Genomic DNA, 24,973 nt, shown 5'->3' with positions numbered 1-24,973 from the left:
TAAGGCTAATATAACCGTAAGCATTACTGAAAAAGAAATTAGATTGAACTCGTTAACAGCTTCACAAAAGTGACTTTTGATGGGATTCATAATGAGCTACCTGAGCAAAGCTGAATCCGAGGAGTTTGTGCATGCAGTGAAGGGGGGATAAATGCTTCCTCACTCAGTATATAAATAACTAGACAGTAGGAAGCATTGCTCCTTCCAAGAGAAATGACTCAGTGGGGGACAAGATAGCACAAAAAATTATAAAAGGCAAACATAAGGAAAGCGATTGATGAAATGGTGTGCCTGATGTTGGAGCTGATGTCCTGAGCACTAAAAGTGATTAGTGGAAAAACCCCAACAGAAGAAAAAGTAATAGATCCGAGTTAGATCCAAACGTAGGAGCAGGATTTTTTTTTGTCAATGGAGAACTCGGATAACAAGGCTAAATGAAACGAGGCAGGGGGTTAGACTGTTCCAAGGTCCCAGTGCTGATGTCAGTTTTTGGCGGCGTTTTCTCCTCGAAGCTTAACAAACCGCTCACTGGAGCTTGGCTAATCCTTGGCTAGCAGTGCCCAGTGATTTATTATAAAGTTAGCTAATTTAGGGAGATCTGCAATATCCCACCATGCACGCATGCCCTCGACAGATCCACCGCGGTCTGGAGTCGGAATCGCAATTTAGTTACGGGAATTGTTTGTGTGTGTGCAGGTCAAAGAGGGAGGCAGAATGAGAGTTTGTCTATGTCTGTCAAAGAGAACCACAAGGACCAGTGTTCTTCATATTGTGTCTGCCTTCCTGTGTATGGACTTTGTGAGGGCATGTGTGTGAGTCAGTGTGTCTGAGCCCTATACAAGTGTGATTCAGCACTGTCCAGCCTGGCTTGAATGGGTGCCCTGTTTGTGCCTCATTTCTGACACCAACAGCCGCTCTGCACCCCTTGCTTCGGGGCAAGTGTTGCACCCTGTGTGCTAAAATAACAGGTGCCTTTATGCAGTGACTTAATCCCTCTTCTGCACCTTCCTCCAGCACCCCGCCGGGGGGGTTACGTCACCTGTGAGACTGGGTCTGCTCCAGCATAGAAATCAAAAACATAGATTAGTCAGACAAAGCGTTGTTTTCCAGATTGGCTGAGGAAAATGTTACGGCATTAAGTCTTACCTCATCAAGGTTTTATTTTTACATTCATTCCATCTGACTGCAGAAAGAAATTTGTAGAAACCTGAAATCTGTGATTAGAAACTAGGATTTGAAAAGCCTTCTTAGACCTCCTTACTGCCAGGGTTTCTTCTTGTTCTTCTGCATCTATTATCTGTTCTTTAAAGGGCACAGATGATTATCCGTGTGCACCATCACGATGAGGGCTACCTGTTTTAAAAAAAACAAAACAACACCAAGCCATTTTTCTCGAATGATATTGATAACCAGTTCCAGGCATTGCCCTCTCCCAGATAGTAAAGACCTGCAGTGATACTGGGAATACTCCAGTTGGTTAGACAGTGGTGCTGTTTTCTGATGTCAGGTTTCATAAACTGAATAAATAATCCAGATCGTGTCGTCAGGTTTGTTTGGGCTGTCATACATCTTCTTGGGTTTTTGCCAGCCTAGCAGAACTATTCGAAGCATCCTTCGAGGGAGCAAAGCTCTCACCACCTACATCAATCTAGTGTGAGCCTGACAGATGAAATAAGACGAAATACTATTGAGCTGCACGGTCCGGGGGGCTCATGCTAAACCCGGCACCCAGGTCTCTTTTTCTTCTTCCTTTCTCTTCAGAGTACCCCCCCCCCCCCCCCCCCCCCCATTACCTCTCGTCACCCCCCTCCTCCCCCTCTCGCTCTTAAGTCTCCTTTGGACCTTGATGTCAAGGCCTCTCAGGCAGTGTGGTCTCCGTCTGCAGGCTGTCAGGGCAGGGACACTGCCCACTGGGACCCTGAATGGGACAAATTGACCGTAACAATGTTCCCACTTAGCATGTGGAGCTGGAGAAAGAGAAGGTGAAAAGAAGGGACTGATGATTGAGGGGCAGGCCAGCAACCGGGGAGGGAGAAAGTGGGGGTGCAGGCAGGAGGTGTATGAATTGAAAACTTATATTTAATCATGCTGCTCGTATTTTGAAAATCCTGTCATCTCAAATTCTCCCTCCTGCACACACACACACACACACACACACACACACACACACACATTGCTTTGCTTGTTGTTATTTGCCCAAGGCTACTGCTGGAGTTGCCATAGCAGCAGGATAAACACATCTGCTTGTGACCCTGCGCGCGCGCACGCGCGCGCGCGCACACACACACACACACACACACACACACACACACCTCATTCTCAGTGCCCAGCTGCCTTTCATGGGTTGGGGGTTTGTCAAGGCTGGCAGTTTGATCTGCACTAAGGTGTTACCACTGCCTCACAAAGGGTCAAAGATCATCCAGCCCCCCCATTAAAATGCAATAAGACCCACAGCCCAATGGGACCACCACCGCCATTTAATCACACACCGCTGCTCCCTCATCATCTGCTCTCTCCCTTTTATCTTTTAATCACTTGTTTTTCCAGCCCCGTCTTCCTTTCGCTCTCATCTCCCCGTCTTCACGTCTCTTATGCATCCAGTGCAAATAAGCCGAGGCAGCCAGAGTAGATGAGTGTTCAAAGAAGTGAAGCTCGATAGAGTCAATAATAAGTGGTTTTTCAGTGTTCTTTGAAAAGTCTGCCTCGTATAGCCGCTCTCATCTGCAGCCGCGAGCCAGTTTCTCCTCAGAATTTGTAAAGTCTTAATTTCAGGATTTTTCCCGTGCCCTTTAGCTGTGACAGAATGTCCCCGAGAAGAAGTCGGAGTGGGATCGTGTTGTGTAAGCCTGAGGTTGTGCAGTATGGCAGCAACAAAGAATGCAGCAGCTATCACTACAGGCCAAGTGGCTGCTGAATGAAGATGCTTCCCATTGCAAAGCTGCCATCCCATACAGGCTTATTGTATCTCCAAAGGGAGTGTGTGTGTGTGTGTGTGTTTTCCTGTTTGTGAATAAGGTACGAGCAGCAGATTCTTTCATTATCTGCAACAGTGAGAAAGAGACACTGTCACATGTAAATTGTAAACCGAACCAGGAGCGATCCAGGACTGAAAGATGAGGCAGACAGACGCGATGAAGATGGACACCGGTGTTTGCTTCCCCGATGCAAATAAACAATTTGTGTGTGTGTGTGTGTGTGTGAGCTCAGTGTTTTCCACAGCCTTTTTGCATTCATATCTTTTGGGGGACATCTAATTGACATAATGCTTTCCCTAGCCCCTTACCCTAACCATGCAAAATGAAACCCTAAACCTAACCATAACCCAATTGTAATCCTGTCACTAAAACCACACTTTGAGTCTCAAAAATGCCTTCAAACTTGTGGGGACCATGATTTTGGTTTCCATAAGTATAGTAAACTTCCAATTTTTGGTCCCCACAAAGACATGAATACACACTCTTTGGGTTACTCTCACACTCCTGACGTCTCTGTGTCAACAGAGCCTCCTTTTTTTTAGCAAGAGAAGAAACTAATGAGGGTCTCTGGTCCCAAATACAACACGACCAGCCGACTGAGACTCCCACTCAGAAACGAGCCTCCACAGGCCCAAAGCAAAGAGCACCACATTCAGTGCCAGCAGCAATGCCGCAATTATATTATTTTTCTTCTCTGATGTGATAAAAATAGCAACACTCATTTCTATAATAGCATTCACAGACACATGTTGTACACCTCCTTGGCTAGATCTCCCTTGTTAGGTTGCTATGATAACGAAGAGCATAACTAATAAGGCACAGTTTAACAACTGTGCGGTTGCAGACACGGTGAAGAGGATGCCGGTCACACACATCCTGAATCATTTCCCGCATCGGCACAGCGTGAATCTGAAAAAAGCATGCCCTGCGGGCCGGGCTGGTATTATCCCGCTGCTGTTTTATGGCTGATTCATTTCTTTGGGGAACTTCCAGCCCAAATGACTTTATCTGGTTGTTTTATGGCTGCGGAGGAAGAGCAAAAATAAAATCAGTGTTCTCACGTCGGCATTGTCTGAGTCTGCTGCTGACAGAGTTGTTTACGGCTGTTGTTGCTGCAGCTTTTTTGTTTTGTTTTGGGTTTTTTTGCTCGTGTTGCTCCGGTCTCTCCAGCATCGCGGTTTTAAGTTTCTGACTGTACTCTTTAAAAAAACAAAAAAGTTAATGTCTCGTTGTGCTGCCAAGCTGCCACTTGTTTTGTGCTTTGAGGTAATTAACAGCTTAATGTGCTCGGTGACCTGAGGGAATCAGTCATGCTGAAAAAACAAAAAGAAAACTATGGCTCGCTGGCACCGGGCGGAGGGCAGTTGGCGAGGTGGAGGGGACGGAGCAGAGACTGTGACCTGCTGTCTCTCCTCGCTCAGTAATGGTGAAATGAAGAGAGAGTGGGGAGTGAGTGAGGCAGGGCAGGGTATGGTTTATGGATGGAGCTGCACTGCAAGGTATGTGGGGAAGCTGGGGAGGTGGAAAACAGTTGAAGGGTCTTGAGAGGAGGCTTGTTCAGCCTGTGTTGCTCTTGGAAAGTGGAGGCAAAGTGGGTCCTTCAACATACTTGCCTAAATTAATGGCTCAGAAGCACCAATTAATGTACAGCCTTGCTGTGGGTCTCTGCTGTGCTGAATCAAAGAGGTCTTGCTGTGCGGTGCGTCTGCTCGTCTCCCAACCGTCATGCATGTGTGCACGCGCTCACAAACACCCCCACGCACTGGAGATTTTGGCCAAGGAAGTCGATCCAATGAGGGAGAGATGAGATGAAAGCTTCACACAGAGCTAACAAAGCTGAATGTCAAGGTTAAAGAACAAAAAGGATGATGATTTGGGGCTTTGTTAATAAGTGCTGAAAAGATCAAGGCAAGGTCGAGTTGGATGTCTCGGATGAGAAGAGCTGAAATAAGGAGTGGAGGCGGGATGAGGACAGAAATCGCAGAATCAGACTGGGACCCATCTGGAGGCAACAGGTCTGATGACAGCAGGCGGGTCCTCGATCCAAGCGTCCCAGCCGTGTGAGACAGCCAGGACGAGAGCCAGGGTCTCCCCTCGTCCAAGACCCCCGGAGACTCGGCCCGTCCACCGGCAATCTGTCCCCTGGTACTTAACCACTTGAGCGTGACAGAGAGGCATGTTTGTTATGATGGGTTATGGATTACAATTGTTCCAGCTGAAAGTGGATGGTTGATTACACGGTATTAGCCACCGCTGTCAGAGATGAGTGGATTCTGTGGGGATGGTAGACGGTCTGTATACCGAGGAGTTATGTGGAAAATGATTTATGGATTTAAGCTTTTTCACAGCAAATCTGTTAATGCAGTAGTCCTGGTCGGAATTCATTAACATTCATTTCGCTTGATATGAGAAGCAGTGACAATAGCAGTAACAAACCAATAAGCCACAAAAGCAAAATAATTGATATCCTACACACATAACACCTCCTTCTAAAGCCTGCGTGCTACAATGGAGCTGATGATTGGCAACGGCTCTATGCCGGGTTTCTCTGCAGTTGCTGTGCATTCAGAATACCATAGCTAGCGTGCACACAGTAGCTAGTGGGTCATTTGTATTTGCATGTAAATGTTTTTCACCCCTTGGCTTTGCTGGTGAGGCAATCAGAATGGGGCTCTGTCTGCATCACTTAGAGGGAGGCTGCAGTGACTGACTGTGACATTCAGAGCTCAGGCCAGGCTTCAGCATTTACTTTCATTTGCTTGTTCACTCAAACGTTCGTTTCTGTGGGAAGGCAAGGGCAGAAGACGAGAAGGGGTGGCTTTTAAAAAAAATGTTGATGCAATATCCAGTCAGTAGATCCTTTAGTCCATGATCATGTTCTCATTATTCATAGCTTGATTTTTCTCTAAACCTCCAAATTGGACCGTGTCATCCTGAATCCTCCTACCTCATCATCACACTCAGGGGGGGCCTGAGCTTGGACCCTTTCTTTGTCCCGTATGGCGCCACCGAGATATACACTCGCAAGATTTCTGTCTCGGTAGGACCAACGTGACACACAACCACACACGCACACAAGCACGCACACCTCCTACATGCCGACGATGGGTACATGTGCGAATGCATGTCCGCACTACGGAGGAGTGTTTGTGCTCGACTCACGCAGCACGTCTCGGGACTTGGCAGTCCGTCAGGCATCTCTCAGCCTCTGTCATTAAATGATGCACGGCCCTGTAGGTCCTTTAGGTTTGGCTACCTTGGATTCTCGGGTTGCCGAGCGAGGCTCGCAGGCAGAAGAGACACCGACAGACGAGAACAGCGAGGAAGGAACGGATGTGTGGGTGAATGAGTTTGAGCAGGAAAGAAATGAATGGGTGAATAAATGAGTTCCCCCGCTGCTACTCATTTGTGTATTTATGCCACAAACGTGTCCAATAAACACAGTATTTAAACATGTCTGTTACGATGACCGCAACGTTCCCCGGTTCAGTTTGTTCGCTCTGCTGTATCGATTTTGCGTCTTTGTCTGAGAATGCGAGTCTGTCTCTGAAAGCCTGGGAAATGTTGCTCTATATAGACACAGAATAAACAAAGAAAACATTTACATAGTTTTCCAGTTTATGCTCATGTGTGTTTGATGTCACACTTCAAACATTTCTCTAATCCTACTGTTTGATATTTGAGCCCACATTTGTTTCTGTCTCTTCCTTTTACAATTACGTGATGTTAGTGTGGCAGAAAACATTGCATTTTTGCTGCCGTTATGCGCTCTTTCCTTATAAATGCAGTCGCAGTACTTCTTCACTAAAGCTGAAATGTTGAAGTGTTGGTTCTAATTCGATAACGTGGCCGCTGTCTTCTTGTTTAAGGCTCTGGGTGTATTGATTCTGACAAAGCTCCACTTCAGTAACTCCTAAAACAACTGCTCTTTTTGACCTCGCCTTACCTGGCAACATCATCACCATGGTGCCTTGACATCCTGTTGTGTGCATCAACACGCAGCCTACTTGTTACCTGCTGTGGCTGCTCTAACCTTTTCAACAATTATCTGCTTGCTTCTTATAAATAGCCTCGCTTGTTCTGTTTCATTTCAAAACCAGCCACGCTCTCATCTGGCTTTCTGCAGCAGCAGCACAAAGAAACTTGATACCAGAGTTTAAACCGAAGCAATAAACAAGACAGAAAATGCCCGAGCTCCAGCTCTGCAGGCTTGAGATATGTCATGTAGCATGCAACATTAAGGGCGTTGCAACAGAGGAAAAGCTTCCACGTTGTTGGTGTAACAGCAAGAAAAACAGAGCAAAATGATCCGAATCATTATAAAACAGGCAGCCAGTGAGTTCCCTCCCGGATCCACCTCCTGCCTCCTCAGCATTCCTTTCATTTGTAACGCGATTTTTCTTTCTCTTCAATTTTTCTGTTATTGATGAGTCTCAGTGAGTGTGTCTTTAATTGCTCAAGCCCGAGGGTGCGAGCCGAGTGCTTAGTTACAGAAACACTGGTGAGCGCTGCTCCTGCCAAATGTTAAAGATGGCACTTATCCTTGAGTGAGGTTTTAGTTTTTATCGCTTGCCTGCCGGACAGCACCGTTTTGAGCATTTAGTCTTTATTTTTATTTACTCTCTTTTTCTCTGGGCTTGGCTCGTGCCGCTCCACCTGGCACCGGGATCCTCTCTGCGGCCACAAAAGTGCTGTGGCTTTGAAGCTCTGCAGGGCTGAGGCCGTAATGGGAGGACGGCTCCAGGCTATAATGCCCGGATAGCTCCGGGGCTCCAGTGTTTGCTCCCTGGTTCGGATTTCTGTCCCCTTTCATGACACAAGGCTTTAAAGACATGTGGACCAATTATGGTCTGGCTTGTTATCTACTTTTCCTCATCACCTCCAAACTTGGTTTGATTCAGCTCTGACATCAAAGGTGAAGTTGACAGATGCAGCAATATGGATCGTAACAGCATAAAATGATGCCAGAGTGGTAAGTACATGACAGCGTTGTTGTTATTGTCACTCTCTGGAGCTTTATTCAAGGCAGAAATAACAACTGCTTGACACTCGGTATTTATGGCTGTCTTTTCTTTTAATTGGGTGCATTATGTTCATTTCCTTTGCAGCTTTTCAAATCTAATCAGAAGGCTAATTTACTGTCTTCCGGGCTTTAGCCAGCTGTCTCCCAGCATAGACATTTTCCCCCTTCTTCCATCTTTTCCTCTTCTGTGTGTGTCTCCATTGTTCCTTCGGCTCATTTTTGCAGTCAAAGTGAGCGTGAGTGTGTGAGAGTAGGTGGGTAGGTTAATATGATAGGGTCCCCTGCTTTGTCTGGCAATAACACAACAAGGCAAGTAAAAATGTGAAGAGAATTAGTCGTCTGACAGGTCTGAGTCACCACACAGCTGAGAAGAGCAAGCCACTGTGAGCGCCTTAATGAATGTAATAACACTCCTCTGCTATAACGGCTCTCTATGTGGAGCGCACACACACACACACACACACACACACACACACACACACACACACACACACACACACACACACACTCTTTAGGCACCTGGCCTCTTATTCATACATTAGTACGTAAACAAAATTCCCAAAAAGCAAATCGAGCCGATTACGTTCTCCGCTCTCACGTCTGCCTGTGTTTTATGATCCGTCACAGCTCAGCGTTTTCTTGCTATTGTCAAGTTCGCTCCCCGCTGCTGATAAGGAGTAATTGCAAGTGCAGCAGTTGACTTGCTTCTTCCTTGAGAGTTACCATCCAGGATGAAGCAGGCTTTGAGACACTTTTTGTCTACATCGGTATCTTTGTCGAGAGGTGGGGAGATTTCGTTTGCATCTGATAATCCCTTTTCACTCCTGAAATTAGTTTCTCTCTCTTGAGGGGAGCACGCAGAAGCAAAATTACAAATTAGCGAGGATTACAAATGTAAAAGTGTGAATCAGAGCAGATAGGGAAATGAGTTGGGTGTGTGTGTATGTGTGTTTCTCTGCGTGTATTTGTGCAAGTGGTTTCTCTGGCAACAGTCAAGGACTCTAGCTGGGATACTCACCTGATTAAAAATGAATAGATCCCTGGATGGTGGAATCAGGAGGAGGGGAGGGGGGAATGTGGAGTGGCAGCCGGAGGACTCTTTAGTCATCACACACACACACACACACACACACACACACACACACACACACACACACACACATACACAAGGTTGGCTCAGTGGCTCATTAATACACCTTAGCACCACCGGCTCCAGCAGGCAGCTAGCCAACTTCTGAAAAAAGCGTTGAGACGCTGCCACCGAAGGCCGCCCTTTGCTGGGTGGAGGGATAGACCGAGGCCACTGGCAGGTTTCAGGTATCACTCATTAGTACCCAGGCAGAAACTAATGAAGAGCCTGGAGAGACACAATGACACAGACAGAGAGAGAACGAGACACAGTTCCTGAAACGTCAACATGAGCGCGAGCACTCGTGCGCTCGCCGACACAACCGTTTTCACCGAGGAGTCGATATTCGGTTAGACTCGAAGGTTAAGGAGTGCCCGTGCAAGTGAACACGGTGATAAATCTCAAAGCAGAACACAGAGTCGTCGCTGTATTTTGGTGAACTAGTTCTCTTTCATCACCAAGTGCCAGGGGACGCAGACACACAGGGGAGGCTAGTAATAGAAATAACCTTAATCTTTGCTCGTAAACACATCTCGTGTTTTTAGGCGTGTCCCAGACCTCCGTCCACCTCCCTCAGCAGCCCGCATCAGTGTGATTAAGGAAACAACACTGATTTTATCACAGCACTCTCAGAGCTAAAGTACCTTTATGTATTCAGAGTACAGGTACACGGCGTTGTGATCGTCAGGCGTCTCAGCGGTCCCGTTCAGAGGTTGCTCGTTTTTAAGGCTGTACGGCCAAGGCAACCGGTTTCTCCTCCAAACCCTCCTGAGACTCTAATTCTTGTGCATCTCATTAACGTGACCGATTGTGCACTTGGAAAGAGCGGGCCATGGTTTTGGAGTAACGAGGCAAAGCGTTTGCTGGCACACGAGTGTGAAAAATCAGAATGCCCACTCACATTGAGTCATTTTTGTCTTAGATCATCCCGACGGCTGCAAGGAGCCCTTTGACATCTCATTCTGTGTCAGAAATGGATTCCCATCTTATTTAGATGGCGACTGAGCCTGTGTGGACGGATTTGTGTGTCCCTCTGCCTGCTCGTTGTTTCGGTTTCTCCGTGCTCGTGACGGTTATGGTGTCGTAGGTTTTAATGCATTAATTACCATCTTAATTAAAAGCATTCTTCATACAGAGTTCAGTGAATTTAACTGAAATAACCACAGAGACCATCCACAAAACCCTATGTGAGATCATGTACATATTCTGTACACAGATACTCAGATTCAGAGATTTTTGGGAGGACAAGCAGAGTTGTCCTAGTAGCAGGCTGTTTTTATTGTCTATGTTTGTGAGATGGGTCAAAAGAATAAAATACCCCACACAGTCCAAAAAGGGGAAAAAAGAGAAAACGCCATATTTATAAGTAGAAAATGACTTTCTTGGTGTTGTGAATCCACTAAGTGGTGTCCCTGAATGGGTGAAAAAAGCAATAAGATTTAACGTATACGGCATTTTTGTTATAATTAGATGTGCTGAGACTGTTTAAAATGCAGGCAGGCTTCAGAGGGAAGGAAAGCACAAACCCTCAGAGCCATCGCTGCTGTTTCATTACAGCTGGAACACAACATACTGCGAAGAGGAAACGAAGACTGAAATTCTCACCCTGACCAGTGTTTTATCCACAAATATATAGTTTCAACTGTTATTTATCTTTTATGTAAACTACTGCAAATTCCTACCATTACTGTACTCTTAACATAGAACAGAGATCCTATCATTCGAGGGCCGGCTTTATTTATAGAGCAGGGGACAAATTTAGGAGCAAGAGTCAAGTTTATTCTTTAAATGTCAGAACCCCCCCTCCGCTAACCCACCTGAAATGTTACAGCCAAGGAAAGACAAAGAAAGCTGCATTAGAGAGACTTGGTGTTTGTATTAAACAGCATCAGCAGTTAAATCATTCCCTGAAGGGGGTGAGTGAAACTAGCCAGAGTGTCAGCCTTCAAAAATCTGTTATTCCAGGAGAATTGAGAGAATGGGCCAGGATCTCCTGCTAATGTAATGATGTGTGTCAGAATGTGAAATTCGGCCTGGCACTTTAACTGGGCAGTAATAGAGTTTCTGCCTAAAACGGGTCGTGCCTTTTGTGAGAGGCCTCGATAATATCAGATCAGGCTTAAAGCTCCAACCCTCTCATGGACAACCCATTGAAATCAGGGCATAATTATATGGCCTCTGCACAACCTCCACCTACACACGGCTGCAAAAAGACCGGACCTCAGGAAGCTTAAATTGATAAAAACGTTATAATTAGATGACGAGTTGCATAAGCTGCTTTTATAATGGGATATTCTTACAAACGGCACACAGACTCGATTATACTGTAAGAATTAAGATCAGCGATAAGCAGCAACTAAACCCTTAGTTAACTAGAATTCATAATTTAAATTTTCTGAATGTTTTTAATATGTTTATGGTGGAAATACTAAAAAATCATTTCAGTTGAGTTTCTATGATGTCTTTTAGCTGGTTGTGCCAGTGCCTCACCCACCCCTCGCGCTCCTCTCAGCACATTTATGGTCCTGGATTGCTGTTTGCTTGTGTGGCTCTCCAGCTGTATTATGGGAATTCAACCAGTGCACAGAAGCTATAAAGTCACACTTAGTCTGAGTACTCAAAAACGCCAGCAGCATGCTGCCTGTCGAATGAAAGAAGCACAGACAATGGCTGCATGAGACAGCGTTCATTGTCTTTAACACTCGGTTTCTCATCAGACGCTGAGCTGACATCGCCTCAAAGAAGAGCAAAAGTGGCCCGCGTGATTGGTTGTTACGTATAATTTCAACCCACCCCCCAAGTGCCAGCAGTCGGTGGCAACATGTAGCTGTGCATCAGCTCCGAGTAGAAGTAACAATGCAGTACCATGCTGAGCCAAAACCAGCAGTACCACTGGATGTGGAAAATTTTAACTAAGCTGTTGTTTGGTTCATGTCGGGAGGATGTGAGTCATCCCAGGTCTGATACACCAGTCCTCCGGTTTCAGTGTGTTTTGTCTCCATCCTGCACGACTGACCTGACAGTGTGACAGGAGGTGATGGCTTCACTGTTCCACTGAAAGTACAGGCTCAGTGTCAGTGAATGTGCCCTCACTTATGACTGTGGGAGTTCAACTGGAAGAAGACCAGTAAAGCCAGAGAAGCCTTGTTCCTCTCCAGAGCGATCTTTGTGCAAATCTGAAGACCAGGAGAAGCAAAACACTTGGTTTTGTCTCTCAGTGTGTGCACTGTGTATGAGCTGGAGTGTCTAACTGACCTGGAACCCTCTCCTCTCCTCCCTCTCCTCTCCCACAATTCCTTCTTGTTCTCTCTGTGGGCGTCAGCTGGGGTACAAAAAAGGAGAAGGGCCTGGGCCACTTCCAAAATGATTTCCATTGCTGCATAAGTGCGTTTGGAAGAATGCAGCTTGGTGCATGCCAGGAAAAGAAAGAAATAAATGACCCTAGAGCGAGAGCTCGAAGTGGGCCAATCGAAGTTTGGTCAGAGGAAGAGCGTGGCTGCCTCTTGCCAAGGCCCAGCAGGGCAAATTGAAGAATTTGAAGCAGTGGAGAACAGCATGATGTAGTGAAGGAGAAAAGCCCGAGTAAGTGGGAAAGATTGCTGGAGTTTAGAAGAAGGCCAAGCCCAGTTACAGTAGAGCTTTGAGTAGCAGGCCACGAAATTAGCACAGAGGAGAGGAGAAAGAAGATAAAGGCGCCAAAATGCAGATATTCAGCAGAACTAAAGGAAGCAACATCAATGTGTGTGAGGGACGGAGAGAACAGGAGCTAAGGGGAAAGCCACGTCCCCCCTTTGTATGTTTGTAATCGTTTCAGCCTGTGCATGTTCTCGTTCCCCTGTTGCTACTGCAATTATCATCACAAGACCAGGGGCGCTTTCCCTGAAGTTAGAGTGTCTGAGACACTTGGGTGGCTTGATAGAGTTTGACACCTAGCGGCGACAGGGCCTAGAGACACCACTTAGTTAATTAACCAAGAAGACTGAGAGTGATTCTCTGGGCTGATAAACAGGAATTAGGTGAACGTGTTCTCCCCCCCATGGGAGAAACTCTGGAGAGAAAAATCCTGCAGGTAGTTTCAGGCTGTTTGCTTTTCTCCCAGCAACAAAGGCTGGGAATCTTATCGACACTGAAAGGCGGGAGGGAAATTTTTACGGAAAGATGAGAAGTCTACCTTATCAAGAGCCGATTCTTTGACTTCATGTTTCTGCATATTTTCTGTCATTTGTGGGGATTTCGTCGCCACGCTTTGCATTTATAGACACTCCCTGTGGCTTTGGGCTGTTGTAGTCGCTCCTCCGCAATGCAATTCCTGAGAGAAATATACACACTGGTGTTTAGGTGCATGTCTCCCTGCCTGTGAGGCTGTTTTTATGCAACAAGGCGGCTGACGAGCGCAGCAAATAGACGACACAGGAGCTTGGGCAGACAAAGCGTGCTGGGTTCTCATAAACCGATGGTGGAAACGATTAACATCCACACCTTCCCCAAACGAACCCCAACTGCTTCCCCACCGCCTCATTTATTCTCGCTTTCAGTCTGCGGGCCTCATTTTCACTCGGGAAGGAAGGCGGTGCGTAATTGTTTTAAAAGCAACACTTTGTCTCAATCTTTTTAACATTTTTTTCCCATCGTAATTAGTATCTTAATTTTTCATGGCAATTTTCTCAAATTCATGTCTCCTCCTTTTGCCATTCTACCTTGTGTGTTTTATCCGCCCCACTGTCTGCCTGTCTTGTCTCTTTTTTTACAGCTGTATTTTCTGAGCAATGTCCTGTGGTTTTGGGGAGACAGATAATGCCATGTGGGGGGAGGTTAGTGCTGTGTCACTGCTGACTCCAGCACACACGCTGCAGACTGTGCAGACATCCCGTGACCTCTTATCCCTTCACGGCTGCACACAATTGGCCTTCCTGGTGCCATACATCGCCGACTCCCCGTGCCCTGACATTTTAGCTTTGCCCTCCTATTTGCCCCGTCTCTTCTCATCCATCCGTTTCTGCCGCAGTGCCTCTTTCACATAGTTAGCTTGTGCTTAGCTTTAAGCCTATGCGCTTCCACCCTTTTTTAATCACTTCCTGTGCACTTTGCATTGTTCTCCATATTTTTCCCCCTTATTTAACCTATTCACTCGCCCACGCTCGGTGCGTTTTTGCCACCACGGCTCAATTGCGTCTTAAATCATGAGATTTTCACCTCGTGCTTGCCTGACTGCCATATATGTCTGCTGATCTAAACATTTTCCTTTATTAGACAGGGTGTTGTTAGGTTAGCTGTGCAAATTGGCCTTATAGAAAAGGAGGCTGTATTGTTCATTAAGCTGCCATGTCAGTAATAGCTACCTGGCGCTGGCTTTTGTTCCCCTCAGAAGTAATTGCTACCAAGGAGATTAAGCAATGATATTACAAGGGTGAGGGCATGGGTGTGTCATCCGTCAGCCATCTCTGAGTGCGTCAATAGAATAAAATGGATCTGCTGTAAAGCATAATGTGGCATTTTCTGAAGCGTCAGTGTTGCTTGCAGGTAAAGTGAAACAGATCAGGTTTCAGGTTTTTGAATTTGACTGTTAAAGATGTGATTACTGGGGTTTCCATGCTTTCCTCGACTCTGTACTGATTTTGTCTCATTCCACATATAAAAGGGGTTTTTTCCTTCCCACTGTCGCCAAATAAGTGGGGTCTTTACCTTACAACATAAAGCAGTTTGAGGTGACTGTTGCTGGGATTTGGTGCTATATAAATACCAGCGAGTGAATTGGAGTGAAAACCTTTTAATCCTGGGAAACTTTTGGGGAAAAAAAGAAAGAAATGCTGTGACTTTATTTTTGCTTTCACAACAAGGTCAGCTTTGAAGAAGGAAAAATTTAGATTTCACTGCAAACACAAATGTGCAAAGAAACACAACCACCACCCACAGCGCCTAGACTCGGCTTTCTCCTCACACACAGCTTCCTCCTTCACTCCGCCTTTAGCTTTTCTCGCTGTCAGTTGTATATTAAAGTGGCATAAAACAGAGCACAAAGCAGGTCCCGAGTGCCCGGGTGCTTGAATAGCTTGATTTTAATTCTCAGGGAGACATAGTGTCTTGGCCTGCCAAGTGCAGACAGATCACAGCCTGGCCCCACCTCTTTAAAGCAGTCTACTGTACACAGTGTCCACTGATAATGACATATACTCTGCATCCAACAGATTCAAGTCTTTTCACTTCTCCTCCGTCGCTCTGAGCCGACTCGCTTTAGAGCCCGGCTCTGAAAAACGCATTTAGAAATGTGCCGTGCCTCTCGCTCTTTCTGACACAAAAACACACGAAACCAAAACGTGACATATCTGCGTACCGCAGCGAGGCTTCGGTTAATTATCACTACACTCTGAGGTGAAAAGAAAAGGGACAGACAAAGATGCCGTGTGACTATTTGCCCCTCTGCCGATCTCATTTAACTCTGCGTCGCCTCACGAACGCGTCAGAGCATCTGCTGATGGCACCCTGCCCTCTCCGTGGGAGATGAGAGCGGCTGGCAGAGGGTGCTTCACTGCAGGGCTCCTTTTCTATTCGCTGGGCATCTATCACATCCCCACTTAAGTCCCAGTGCAATTTACAGTTGAAATGCAAACACTCCAGCTGTGGGGAGTTTGACAGGATGTGAGTGCTTTTAAATACGGCCCCTTTTCTTTATTAAACACCACTCAGGTGAGACAAAGACATAAACAGCCGCTCACAGAGCTGGAATAAGTTCACTTTCGAGTGTTTTTATTATGTGAATTTCCTGCACTAGTTTGGCTTATTCGTGGCTCAGCAACTTAAGCCTCCATTAGCCACCCAGCTAGTTACTGAAAGCAGGCCATTATCTGGGAAGAGCCGCTAACAATAGATGATTTCTTGCAGCACATATTTACAGTCTAACTCTGTAATTGATTTTTATGTAGGCAGTTATGTTGACTCTTCCTGATTGAGTTACAGTAATTAGACTGGCATGCGATTAGGAATTTGCATCACATTTAACTCTGACAATTAGGAGGTCTCCGCACGCAAAACAGATGTCTAGGAATCAAACGCCGGCTTTGCTGCTGGCCATCGGCCATCCTAATTGACCTATCAGAAGGCACCAAACCCCACTTAACTTAGTGGATGCTGCAGAAAGGAAAGTTTATTTGTTTGTCCATGACGCCGTCTTCTCGTGGCGATAAAGCAGGATTGCAGAGCTGATGCTGCTCTGTGGGCTTTCAAAACGGGGGTAATTTTGTTTGGCGGTCCAACGAGGTTCAGAGGTGTGGGGAGAGAAACTTTACTGCACTGCCAAAGGACAGGGAACTGCTGTTGCGCAAAGTTCCCTAACGTGTGTTTTGTTTGGCCGCACAGCCCAACAGTACATATGACTCCTATTTGTCCTGTTAACTTAACCTCCCTACTCCTCTCCCTCTCTCCTGTACAAAGTTAGTACAATTCCCCGAGGGCAGAATCATTTCTCATTAAAGAAACCAAATCAGCCTCAAACTGCCAGGGGTTCGACAGTGAGCACATACTACCGAGGCACAGGATAACCCACCTTTTCCCAGACTTCCTCTACAACAACAGTTCTTCCCGAGTGAGGTTGTGAATGAAACTCCGAGGATTTTCCTGTTGCTCTTGTCTCTGCTGGGAAAAACAATCTTCTCGGGATGTTTGCAAACCCAGAAACATCCAGGCGTCTCTGAGGAGCATTTAATTTAGCCGTGTGTCAGGCTGTAAGACCGGGGAGACCTCAGTCCCTCCCCTCTCCGTCTACCGTGACCCTCGCTCAAGATGGCCTGATGGCTCCTCTTAGCGCCGCAGGTTTGAGGTGGGAGGGGCCGTCCGACTGTCATTCCAATTTAATATTGGATAAGCAGAGGTCAAAGGTCATGTTTACACAGCAGCTCTTACATTTCCCACACGTCATGTCACAAGTGAGATATATGGGAGGCTGCGTAGGAGAAAGGGAAGCTCAGCTCGAGGCGTCACGTCCACTTCCACCCTTCTCGATTGCTGTCGCTTAGCCCTGAACCCCCTCCCCCAATCTGCCCGTCTCTCTGCATCTCACTTAAATTACGCGAACGTGCAGCGACGGGTCTCACCTGCAGCGCGACATCTAAAATTCCAAATCCATAAGCTAACTTTAATATTAGCATTTAAATCGAGCGAGTCACTGCAAACACTTTTTCCCCCTTTGGCATTCCCAGCGGCTTTTCCAGGCCACGGGGGAAGCACGATAGCCAACACTGTCTGTTCTGTGATATGATACAGAGCTGTCATGATTGATTCCCATGCTGCCATGACTCTGAACCTAAATTAAGCAGGATCTGTATCCATTCTGAACCTCTGTCAATCCTTCACCCCCCCTTTTCTTCGCTCCTTCTCTCCCACCGTCGGTGCTGTTTGCCATCGTCTGTGGTCTGCTGGTGGTGTTTTGGACTTTTAACTGAGTCTGAGATGAATGCTAAAAATGTGCAGGCGGTTGCAGACCCATGCTCAACAGCGGTTTTGAGGAGTCAAAGTCAAGGGAGAAACTTTTTGCTGAGAAAAGTTTTTTTTGAAATCCTGAAGATTACAGAGAATATATCTATGATTCTTTTTTTTTTTACCCTTTAATCCCTCTTTCAGGTTAAGAAGGGGAAGCCCTTTATCTTTCCGTGTGTGGAGGAGAGAGAAGGACAGAATAAATTGAAGGGAATGCTGGAGGTGATGGCGGAGACGATTGGCCAAAGTGGTCTGTGTGAGTCACACAGATCAAGGTCACATCACTGACTCGCCCGGGCTTTTGTGGGTGACCGCCGCTTCATTAACTCCATGATTCTCTTGCAGACCTCCATCTTTCTGTGTGCGTGCGTGTGCAGCGTGTTTGTGATTCTGTTTGTGCTTTCTTTGCATGCGTGTCAAGAGTCTGATAGAAGGTTGTTGATAATGAGAGAGACAGCATCAGGACAGATGTAAGAGGAGAGCAAAGTGAGCGAGGAAAAGTAGTTTTTGCTCTCAGCTGCTTGACGCAGACCCCCTCCTCCCTCCCAATATCCTATTCCCTTCGTCCAAACTGAAGAGAAGGGCTGCAGGCGGAATAAGCAGACAGGCCTTTGATCTCCAAGATGATGGTTACCAAAACCTCTCTTCCCTCCTCTCTCTCTCTCTCTACAGCCACACCACGTCCTCCACAGATATGTGCCTAATCACAGTCTAGCCAAGCAATGATGCACCCACCACCTCTCTTTTCTTCGGCCTGTCTTTCTGTCCGCGCGTCGGTCTTTCCCCTGACCGTTTATCCGACGCCGCTCCATTTCCTCACGTCGCCTCCCTCCGTCTCGTCTCCCTCACGCAGTGAATGCGATTGGAGTAAACACAAGTTGTCACCGGTGCAGCCGGAGAAATCGCGCATCCCGTCGGCTCGCTCAGAAGCCAGTGTTGAGCGTGAGGAGCGGCTGGCAGGCAGGTGGAATCGTGGGTAATAAACAAGGAGGGTTTGGCTTTCTTTGAAAAAGAAGAGTTTCATACCTGCTTGAACTTGAAATCGTTTTAGGCTGTAAAAAATTTCGCAAAATATCCCTTTTATTTGTTCAGTCAGTCTGCAGAGCATGAGACTGTCTCTCAAAGTCACGCATCATTTTGTCCCTGATTTATAGAAATCATCCCGGACTTACTTTCAGTGGAACAAATCGGAGGTTTAAGCCCAAGAATCACATTAAAGACGCATTAAAGACAGAAACTGTCCTAATTCCCTTATTTTATTTAAATTCATTTCTCAACAAACTCTGTCCGGTCTGAGGCCGCCTGTTAGCACGTCATATTTAAAACAGTGAGTGAGCAAGCATTTGGATTGTTCTGCTCTCGGTAAAAACAAACTGTCATTATTTAAGATTACAGGAGGCTGGAGGCTATTTCTGAAATAATGACTCCACAACTGTGACTGTCACAAACTGACAAACTTTATTATGTTGAGCAATAAAAGATCTCACACCCTCACTTATCTGCACAAAGAAAAGCAGAATTTCTACACGATGTCTGGTTGTTGGCACATTGTTTTTGCGGTTTGACGAGAATACAAACCCGAGCTTGTGATAATTACAAGAAAAAGCAATAATTAGAAGAGCGGGTAAATTAATATAATGTCATTAGTTCAGCCAAACTAAGAGCAGAGAGCGGCGCTGTAAAGTGCTCTGCACGTAGGTGCATTTCAATCGGTATTCCTCCCATTCACAGCAATAAAAGCAGGTTCGTGCTGTCAGGATTCAAGTGGGATAGCCGGGATTAGAGGGTAGATGGCCCCTCTCCTTCTCACTGCGTGCAGGCCTCACTCTACCTTCACTCTGCCTCCTCCTTCCTATCTGTGCTTCGTCTGTATGCTGTGGGAGTCTTGTTTAGACCTTGCAAAGCCCCTGATTAGGGGTCTGTACAACAGAACAGCTGTGAGCTCTGTTTTTCTCATTTTAGCCTGGATGGAAGTGGATGGACAGACAGAACACTGAAAGCATGGTAAAAAAAGATATTAAAGGTGATGGAAGCAGCAGGCACAGTGCTCATCCGCCATTAACTTAAAAACATGAGTGAAAAACTGTAGTGGATCAGGTGACACAGTTATTGCCCACACATGTTCATGATTTCCATTTGTTAGGCTGGTATGTTAGTCAGGGGTCGGGGTTATCATTCATTTTTGTTTTATGTCATATATGTACACACTTCAAAGAGACAAATCTGACCTCAGTAATCACACCTGTTTGCTATAAAATAAGGTAAATAATTCCATATTTGAAGTCAAACTCATAGTGACTGAATATCTGCACCTGTTGGACGTTTTCTCCCACTGAAACAAGCACGCGTTTTGAGGGAAGCATAGAAGCCGACACAAATGTTCCGATCGATACTTCATGTTCTGGTATTTGTTCAAAGCCGTGTGCGGGCTTGTTAAAGAGGCATTTAACAATGTCCGACTTTTATCAATTACAGTTTTTGCTATCTGGAAAATGGAAAACGCAGGAGCACAGGTTCAGAGGTTTAGACTGCAGAGTCTCTTTTAATACGAGGACATCGATTCACTGAGATTTCATTTGCTCACAGTCAATGGGGAGTGAACAGCGGTCAGCAGGGATAAAGTCTGACAGTGGGAAGCCACGCATATATTTGAATGTTATTGTCTCAATCGGGCCTTATTGAGTCACTGATTTTCAATTCCAGCTATGCCGCCAAAGAAAAGCGTGGAAATGCTGGTGGTGGGAGCAGGTGACCCTACAGGCGAGGTGTCAGAGAGATGGAGGCATTACATCAGACAAAGTGTATCTACTCTGGTCAAAAGAATCCATGCTTCGTACTGATGTGACCTGTTAAGTAAGCTGACAAACAGGCCCATACGGAAAAGAAATAGTAAAAACTTATATGTGATTACTCATGAAAGTGGCCACTTTCATGAGTAAATCATATAAGGCTTACACGATTTACTCATGAAAGTGGCCACTTTTGCATTACTTTCATACATTGTTTTAGTAAGTATCCAAAACATACAAGTTTCATTATATAATTTTTCAAGGGATCTTATATCTGTTTTCACACTTATATGCTTTTCATACAAGTTTCACACAAGACAGATGCAAACTTTATAAGATTTATATATATCTTTTCCATATGGGGGTGTTTTAAGCCTTACCTGTCCCGCAGTCCCAGCTCACACTTGCACACCATCAATTTAAGGTAAAGGGAAACTGATAGGGAACAAAATCTCCAGAGACGAGGCTACCGTGTGGATAAATCGCTGATCGAGTCCCACCTTCCCTCAGATTAAGCTCATTCCAGCTGCTATCTCACTCTGTTTGTTCTTAAGATTATTACCTTTTCACATCTACTCCCTCCCTCCCTCCTTTCTCCCTCCCTCCATCCTCTAGTCTGGCTTCTTCTCTTTTTCCTTTTTTTGGTCTTTCTGTGAAATTTCCATATTTCATCAAACTTTGGCAGAGGGCTTTTCCATTCTCTCACAAACTAAAGATCAACTCTCATCCCCAGTTCAGTCAACTGGCAGCACATGAAGAAAGCATTGTCCAGGCGACTGCTATCGTGTGTGAGAGCAGTGTTTGGTTATGGAACATGTCTGACTGCCACGCAGCTGCGTTCGTTCCTTAAATGATGTTTTGTGATTGCAGATAGAAGTCAGAGAAAGCACAGCGTTTCCTCTGAGGAATGCTTTCACAGGAAACGTTGTTTCACACCTTTGCAGAGCAAACAGTTTCTCCAAACACGACGAGTCCTTAAATTGTGTGCATGTGTGTGTGCGCGTGTATGTATAGATGTTGGATCGCTTAAATCGTAGTGCCACTGGATTTTTGAATGATAAAGAATGTATGTTAATGACATAGCCAAGAAAATTAATTAAAAGTTAAATTCTGCATGACGTTGTCACAGTGGTGCAGTGGTTACCACAGTTGGCTCACAACGAGAAGGTCCTGAGCTTAAATCCACGGCCTAGGGGGGGGGGGCCTCCTCCCCTCCCACAGTCCAAAGGCGTGGATGTTGTTTAGGTCACTGGTGACTCTAAATTGGTTGTACTTGCGAATGTGAGCATGAATGAGTTTTCTCTCAGAGTGCTCCACCTTTGCCCCCTCCCCCGCTGCGCTGAATTGAACAAGCCGTTAAGAAAAGGGTATGGACTGGTGGATTTTCACAAATAGTAAATTGACGTAACTTAATTGGTTTTTAATTTGACTTTATTGGTTAAAGAGATAACATTTTTACATCTTGTCCCAACAAAACTCTCACAGGTTTGTTCTGACAACAGCAGCCAAGAGCTGCGCAAATCACATTTTTTTAAACCATCAGTAGCGGAGGCCACTTGTTTCTTTCAGATGACTATAAAGCCTTGGATATAAGGCTTGAGAAGTCTTTTTCATTTGATCAGTGTAATGCACTCTAAGTGTCCTATTTTTCTGTCATCTGAGTGAAAGCACGTTTTGGCACCTTTATCCTTCTTTAGAACTCGGTTTGGAACACTTTCTAACCGTAATGTGCCGCACTAACCTCCAGGTATTTCAGTTTTGGTGCAGACCCGCTCTGTCCTCACATCCTTCACGTTCAGATAGTAATGGTTAAAAAGTGAAAACAAGAATGAGCGTGTCTTCTCTTTTTCACTGAAGTCTCGCACAGCTGATTTACAATATAAACCAAAAGAATAGGAAAAATATATGTACGCTAAGTATTTTTTCCGTCTTTCTTCCTCTAACACTGTGTATGATCAGGCACAAGAATTAGATTTCTGTATAATAATCTCTAAATCATGGGTGTGTCCAAAGCTTTAGGATAGACTTGCTTGCATTTCCATTGTGCGACTTGGAGCCGATCACACAAAAGCACGGAGATGGATTTGGAAGAGTAATATGACCTCTGTCAGATATTTTAGCCCTGGGCTGCTCTGCTTTACTAGCTAACATAGTTGATCTCAGAACAAAGTAAGCCGGGTTTAAGCAAGCTCGTAACATGATACGCCCGCAATGATTCCCATGCATCCCAGGGTCACACATGGGGAGGCACATCACAGAGGCGACGTCACACCGGAGAGGACCATTCCCTCACCGTTGGCTAAAAACGAGAAACCTGATACCAGTCGCACACACGAATACACATCTCACACCCCCACGCAGGCACGAGAATGGGAAAGGGACAAGGCTGAGTTAAGTGTAAGGCCCCAATGAGAGAGCATCTGTGTTCAGTATTGATTAGTATTTGATCCCTGCCACTCGCTCCTCTCTTCTGTCTCCCCACAGGCTCCATACTGACCTTCTCTGACAGTCTGTCTCCACACACACACACACACACACACACACACACACACACACACACACACACACACACACACACACACACACACACACACACACACACAGAGTCACAGACATACACACACACACAATCACACACACAATCACACAATCTGAACCGGAGCTCTGCTTCTTGCCACGAGCGCGATAACCTTGATGGAGATGGTGTGAGACACGGTTAGGGGCAGAAAAAAAATAGCAAAAGAAAAAAAATTCTGAAAGAAAGGAAGGAGGAATAAAGGATTTGGCTTTGGGCATGCGATGGGAGACAAATGGAGTGACTCAATAGATCCATTATGAGCTGGGGAAGGGTGGTGGTTGAGAGATGGATGGCCAGGATGAAGCTTTGACGGGATGTGAATAGATGTAGGGAAGCATGGATAGATCGGGCAATCTGCTTAACCAGCTTACCGCTCCTGGCCCTGTTCCCCACTCTCCATCTTCTCACACTTTTTGTGTGCAATCAGACGTACTTAGATAGCACTTATTATCATAACTGTGCCAATTGTGCATTAGCGCTTTCCTGCGTATTGTTATGGAGCAAATTCTTCAGTGACCTTACTATATATCTCTATCTGAGACCGGAGGTGAGAGGATTGGAAGTAATCTTCGATATTCTCTGCTAGTCTCTATATGTTCCCTCCATTTCCGAACCGCCTTTTATCTCCCCCGACCCCGCTGTGCCCTTCTTCTTTTAATCTATGTTCATCTCTTGCACTCGTTTCCCCTCGCGTTCCCTTCTTCCTCTCGTTCGCTCCCATACATTTTCTCAGGCCGCTACATCCGAGCTTCCTCTGGCTGTCTGCAACTGTTAAGTCATGTTTTATAGTTCTATCTGCTGGCTAGCCCAGCCTCTATAATAGAATTGCTCCTTCCTACATGGACAACAGTTTCCAGGGTAACAGAGACGGGGGAGAGAAGGCCACGGAGTGCACTGTGGTGTAGTCAATTTTATCACCAGAATGTTTTGGCCCATTTCTGATACACACTGCCTGCGTGGCTGGTATCCTGAGGTTTGGAAAGAAAGATGTAGGACAGTAATGTTTCCATCAGCCAAAACATTACTGGAGTTTTCTACTTAGGTGATTGCTTTTTTCGAGTAAGCGTTTGTGTTGGCTCCTGCTGCTTTTTGTACAGGTTCAGTGGGTGATGCATGTCTCCTTTGTCACAAGTAAACCTGACTGGCTTTTGCAGGAAGGAGTGAGTTGGAATGCCTGGCAGCGATTCACTGGCATTTCCCTAATCACTCCATCTCATCTTTTATTACCTCGGAAAGTCGTTCTCCTCTGGGGTGCTGGCACTGCAGTATTGGACATTTTCTCAGCGGCAGAATAAAGGAGAGGAGACAGACCGTAGTATGACTGTCAGTAATATTCTTGCTTTGCTCCTGGGATTCAATACTCAGGCTAAGAATTGCTGCAAACTCTCTGCAAAACTACATTAAGAAAATATTCCCGCGTCAAGTCTTTGTCACTTCTGGGATTGAGGACTGAATTACACAGCAGAGATGATATGTTTTCCTGTAATCCACATTATTTCGAGCTCAGAGAATAGCCCTGATACGAACATCAATCATAGCGAAAACCACAAGATTGCATGCTTTTCACTGACTCAAGGGTAGTTTAACTGGTGTCCACAATCAGATTTATTAGCTGCCGCAGCACACTGACAGATTGGTTTGCATTGTTGAAGTCTGCTTTAAAGCAGTCCTCACGTGTCCCCGTGTGCACTTACACTGCTTTCACAGATTGTAATCAGCAGTTAAAAGATTCCTTTACTCCCCCAGAGTTCATCTGAACTTGATATGAAGCTTTATCTGTTAATCAAATCATGCGGCGTTTTATAGCTTTGCACTTTTTGTACATAATTACCCCTGTGTGCTCTAAGAGGGGCTGGCTGTGCCGTCGTGAAATTTCAGGTAACATCACAGCGTTGAGAGCGTGCGGGAGGATTCGGGGACAGCACAGAGGGTGCTGATCCCTCCCTCAAATGTAAGTGTAAGTGTAGATCGTCATGACAGTACTGTGCAAAAGTCAGCATTTCTTTATAT

At 45.7% G+C, this 24,973-nt stretch overlaps 1 protein-coding gene across 2 annotated transcripts in view; it reads left to right on the top strand.

The window, feature by feature from the left end:
- sema6bb (sema domain, transmembrane domain (TM), and cytoplasmic domain, (semaphorin) 6Bb) overlaps positions 1–24,973 on the top strand; it is a 132,834-nt gene that overhangs the window by 2,439 nt on the left and 105,422 nt on the right. The window contains exon 1 of one of the 2 annotated variants that reach the window (XM_076880006.1): positions 7,448–7,947. The exons of the other annotated variant lie outside the window; for it this stretch is intronic. The gene's annotated coding sequence lies outside the window, so the exon portion shown is untranslated. Of the gene's footprint in view, positions 1–7,447; positions 7,948–24,973 lie in introns of those variants that run through there. 2 annotated transcript variants of the gene reach the window in all.

Source organism: Maylandia zebra, linkage group LG23, assembly GCF_041146795.1.
Source record: "Maylandia zebra isolate NMK-2024a linkage group LG23, Mzebra_GT3a, whole genome shotgun sequence".
NCBI lineage: Eukaryota > Metazoa > Chordata > Actinopteri > Cichliformes > Cichlidae > Maylandia > Maylandia zebra.
Note: the sequence above shows the minus strand (reverse complement) of the source record. Positions and strands in the feature narration are given on the sequence as shown.